The following is a 5,605-nucleotide window of genomic DNA, read 5'->3' on the forward strand; positions in this document are numbered from 1 at the left end:
TTCTACATGTGGCTATCCAGTTTTTCCAGTACCATTTATTGAATAAGGATTCTTTTCCCCAGTGCTTTGTCAAAGATAATACTCTCCAGGGATTAGGGGGATGGAGGGGGGTAAATCTGCAACTAAAGGACACGGGCAGCACTGTAGGGGGGAAGGGCATGCCTTTAACTTGCACTTGGGTGAGGCAAAGACACAAAGTGTAACCATGTTTGTACCCTCACAATACCCTGAAATTAAAAAAAAAAAAAAGATTAGATGGGTATATTAGAATGGTTTTATATCTGGGTTCTCAGATCTGTTCCATTGTTCTATGTCCCCGTTCTTGTGTCAGCACCATGATATTTTAGTTACTATAACCTTGTAGTATAGTTTGATGTCTGGTAAATTGATGCCTCCCAATTTGTTCTTTTTGCCTAAGATTGTTTTTGCTATACAAGGTCTTCTCTGGTTCCATACGAAGCGTAAAATCATTTTTTTCTGTATCTGTGAAAAATGATGTTGGTATTTTAACAGGGATTGCATTGAATCTGTAGATCACTTTGGGTAGTATAGACATTTTAACAATGTTGATTCTGCCAACCCACGAGCATGGTATGGTTTTCCACCTGTTCATTTCCTCTGCTATTTCCTTCCTCAGTGTTTCATAGTTCTCCCTGTAGAGGTCTTTTACCTCCTTAGTTAAATATATTCCTAGGTACTTTATTTTCTTTGTTGCTATTTTGAAGGGTATTGAGTCTTTTATTTGCTTCTCAGTTTGACTGAGAATGCCTAAAAATGATACAAACCACATATGACAAACCCACAGCCAACATCATGCTGAATGGGGAAAAATTGAAAGCATTCCCACTCAGAATTGGAACCAGACAAGGTTGTCCTCTATCACCGCTTCTATTCAACTTAGTGCTGGAAGTCCTATCCAGAGCAATCAGACAAGAGAAGCAAATCAAGGGCATCCAAATGGGGGCAGAAGAGGTCAAATTATCTCTCTTTTCTGATGATATGCTCTTATACCTAGAAAACCCCAAACATTCTGCCACGAGACTACTGGAATTGATAAACAAATTCAGCAAAGTCTCAGGTTAAAAAATCAATGTACAGAAACCTCTATCATATTTTAAAAGACAATATATCTTTATGAGTTGAGGTAGGGAATGATTTTTTTAAACAACACCCCAAATTTACAAAACATAAAGTAAACCTAGATCAATTTGATTTCATTAAAAATAAAAACTGTTCAGTGAATGACCCCTATAAAAAGAAAGAAAAATACAAACCACACACTGGGAGAAGATATATGCATCATGTATAGCTGACCAAGTTATGGTTTTAGAATACATAGAGCACTTTTACATGCAAATAAAAACAGAAAAATAGCCAATAGAAATAGAAGCGAAACAATTAAGAGGAAACAAGTGGCCCAGGAACATGAAAAAAAATGCTCAGCTACATTAATAGTCATGAAATGAAAGCAACAATAAAATAATTTTCCAACCAATATTTTGTGAGCATTTTAAAAATCTGACAATATGGGGGGTAGGCAGACATGGGGATATTCACTGAGGCCCGACGCTAATTTAATTTGGTAAAACCACTTGTGAATAGGCAAAGGAGGTAACTGTACCTTTGTGACCCAGCAGCTCCACTCAGGTAATTCAAGAGTCTTGTGAACTGGGGAGATGGAGGAAAATGTTCAAAACAGCATCATTCATATTGGCAAAAATTGAGAAATACCCCAACTATCTATCCCTGATAAAATGTATAATTATATTGTGATCTATTCATACACTTAAATACTGTGAGGCTGTAAACAGAAATGAACTGCAGCTAAAATAAATTAACAAGGTAAATCTCAAAAACACGGCAAGTGAAAGAATCAAGTCACAGACTCATACACTGTGATTCAAAAATGAGCAAAAGTAAACATACCTTTTATGGGAACCATATATCGATGCAAAAAATAAAATCCAGGGGGAATAAAATTTACTTTGTAGGATAAAATTCTCTTCAGTGGCAACCACCAAGGGTGGAAAGGGCATGCAATTGGGCTATGCAGGCAAAGTTGCTTATCATGTCTCTTTCTTAATCTCAGCTCTGGACCAGAGATATTTATGTTAGGACTATAGTTATTCCTGAAATTTTTCATAATGTTGTCTACATTTTTTATGTGTATATTTCAAACCGTATGTGCGTGTGTATAAATCTCACATCATCGTCATAATAGCCCCACTTAACTCAGGATTCTTGTAAGGAGGAAGCAAAATCGTGATTATAAATAGATAACTCCTGGTCCACTGAAGTTTTTGATGAACGTTGGGGACAGCTGCGATGATTGTAAGGCAGCTGGAACAGAGAGGGAAAACCATGCTCCGTGGTGAAACAGTGACCTCACGTCTGAAACTCAGCACCTGTCCTACACGCTCACAAGAGCAGCCCACGGGCTCCTTCGCAGGCTGGGCACCGTGACCATAGAAAGATGCTCAGGACGCACTAATGTTTCTGAGGGAGCTTAGGATGTAGGAAGGAAGCGTTTAGATTATGAAGACAGTCATCCCCCCTCCCCAAATTAGCCACTTTGGAGAGGCCAGAGAGCTTCCTTGCAGTCAGAAGCCCTGGGACCCCTAACTCTGAGCTATCCACAGCTCCGGGGGACAGCAGGGACAAAGGGCTGCTAGACTCACGCCAAGTGGGGTCAACGTTTTGTCTGCTAGTCTCTGGGTCTTTTCCACAAACGCCCCCCTGGGCCAATGAGGAGGGAGTGATTCGCCAGCCAATCGCACGGAAGCGCTGGCGTTTTCCCCCCCAGGCCCGGCGTCTTCCACCAGACCGGAAGGGAGGCCGGACGGTGAGTCGGGTCTGGTTGCTGCGCTTCTCTTATCTGCTTGTTTCCTGTTGCTTTGGGTCTTCGTTTTGCCCCCTTGGCCCTGCCTCCGTTTGGCAGCGCCAAGGGGTTTGGCCAGAGCAGCCCGGTGGCCCCGCTGTGCGTGCCGGGCCTCCTCCTGCCTGCAGTTAGTGGACGGGACGGGCCAGGGGCTTGCAGGTCCCTTCGGTGGCCTCAGGACTCAGGCACATGTGACGGTGAATGAAGATTTTACTAAAAGTGGGCTTTTTAAAACCATCGGCAAAAGCCCCCAGGGAAGAAGGCCCTAGGGGTCACCTTTTTGTAGCTGTATTCTTATTTTGTATATTGCTTAATAATTTCCCCTAATTTTTAGATCTTTGATCTATTAAAATATATTTTTAACTTTTCACTTAGTCTATTATGGGTAACATTGTGCCTAATGGTCACTCAAGGCTAAAGTGGTTTTATTTATTTTAGCTTTCCACTGTGTAATTTAAGCTTTTATTATTGACTTTTTTACTAATATCTAATTTCATTGCTTTTATGACAAGGAATGTGGTCTCTCTTCTGTGGGCTTTTTGTTTTCGTATTATGTTTTGCTTTATATCTGAGGACATAATCAACTATTATGAATGTTCTAAGTATGTTTGGAAAGAATGTTCTCTTGTGTGTAGAATTCTATAAATACGAGATAATGTGCTTACTTTTATATATCTGCATCATCAATAACTATCTGCCCTATCAGTTTTTAATATATTTTTGTTTTTTATTTCAGAATATTATTATTGTTTATTTGAGAATATTATGAGGGTAAAAACATTTTGGTTACAAGTAATGCCTTTGCCTCACCCAAGCAAGGGCTAGAGGCATGCCCTTCCCCCATACAGTTCATTCCGTCTTCATTAGTTGTGAGTTTACCCCCCTGCCTCACCTGACTGGCACTCAGTGAATATTACTACCATGTGAGCACCTTAGTGTTCATCAGTTTGTACCAATTTGATAATGAGTACATGTGGTGCTTGTTTTTCCATTCTTGTGATACCTCACTTTGAAGGATGGGATAGTTTTTTGGTGAGTTCAGTAATTCTTCACATGCTTTGTGTAATGTTCAATAATTTTCTCTATTTGAACAACCATTTTTTTTAGTAGGTATCATGACATCATTTGAGTTTCATTTGGACTTTATGCATCATTTAAAGTTAAGTTCTTTTCTGTCCTTTTTCTCTTAACCTGTGGCAATAGAAAAAGAATTACATGGCACCTACAAGATTTTAAAAGACAGAATAATGGCCAGCAAACATATAAAAAAATGCTCAACATCTCTAATCATTAGAGAAATGCAAATCAAAACCACAATGAGGTATCACCTAACCCCGGTGACATTGGCCTCTATCAAAAAAACACAAAACAACAAATGTTGGCGAGGATGTGGAGAGACAGGAACACTTCTACACTGCTGGTGGGACTGCAAATTAGTGCAGCCTCTGTGGAAAAAAATTTGGAGATACCTCAGAGAGCTAAAAATAGAAATACCATTCAATCCAGCAATAGCACTATTAGGCATCTACCCAAAAGAGCACAAAACATTCTACGATAAGGACATCTGCACCCGAATGTTTATGGCAACACAATTCACTATTGCAAGAATGTGGAAACAAGCCAAGTGCCCGTCAATCCATGAGTGGATTATCAAAATTTGGTATATGTTTACAATGGAATATTACTCAATCATAAGAAATGACAGTGATCTAGCACCACTTACACTTTCCTGGATTAAACTTGAGCCCATTATCCAAAGTGGGGCACCACAAGAGCAGAAGAACGGGATCCATTTGTACTCACCATCAAATTGGTATTAACTAATCAACACATAAATGCACATATAAGAATAACATCTATTGGATGTTGGGCAGGGGGGAGGGGGTAGGAGGGAGGAGGGGACGGGTATTTGTATACACAAGGAGTGCAATGCGCACCACCCGAAGGATGGACATATCTGAAACACGGACTTGGGGGGGGACCAAGGGCAACATACGTAACCTAAACATCTGTACCCCCATAATATGCTGAAATAAAAGTAAAAGAAAAAAAAAGATTTTAAAAGCAAATTATGTAGTATAACAGTAATCATCTATAAGGCGTTCATCACAGTGTTTCAAAATATGCTTTATTTTTTCACATATACAAGGAGACAACTAGTGAAGTAACCATGGACATTCGAGGAATGAATACTTGGATCTTCAAAGCATTCTGAAATTGTCCTATGTAACTACTATTTTGTCTCTGTATAGCATGTTATATAAAAGCTAAAATGGATTATGCAAGGGAGCAATCTCCGATTTAATCAATATTTAAATTCTCTGTTAATTGACTCTGTTTTTGCTAATATTTTCTTATACTGAGAATTACAATCAAACTAAAGAAAAATTCAGTCCTGACAAGGAAGTGAACTCAGCTTCTGGCTTTGGCTTTGTATTCTGGCTTTAAGCAATTTAGTGAATTGGAACATTTATGAACTAAGGACCTGACACTAATGATAGCACAATACAGAAAAAATTTAAAAGGTTACTAAGAAATAGCTGCTCTTCAGAAAGCTCGATCTTGTATAATTTATAGCATAATTAATATATGCTGTCTCAGATATTTCATGTGGGAATTTTTTCAATATTGTCTATTTGAAGAAAATACACTTCTGATTTTTTCAGTATAATTAATAATGGAAATATATGAAAATAACCATATTTAGCAACAGCATATCACCTTTCT

The sequence above is a fragment of the Propithecus coquereli genome, unplaced genomic scaffold (assembly GCF_000956105.1).
Source record: "Propithecus coquereli isolate 6110/MARCELLA unplaced genomic scaffold, Pcoq_1.0 Scaffold193, whole genome shotgun sequence".
In the NCBI taxonomy this organism is placed as follows: domain Eukaryota; kingdom Metazoa; phylum Chordata; class Mammalia; order Primates; family Indriidae; genus Propithecus; species Propithecus coquereli.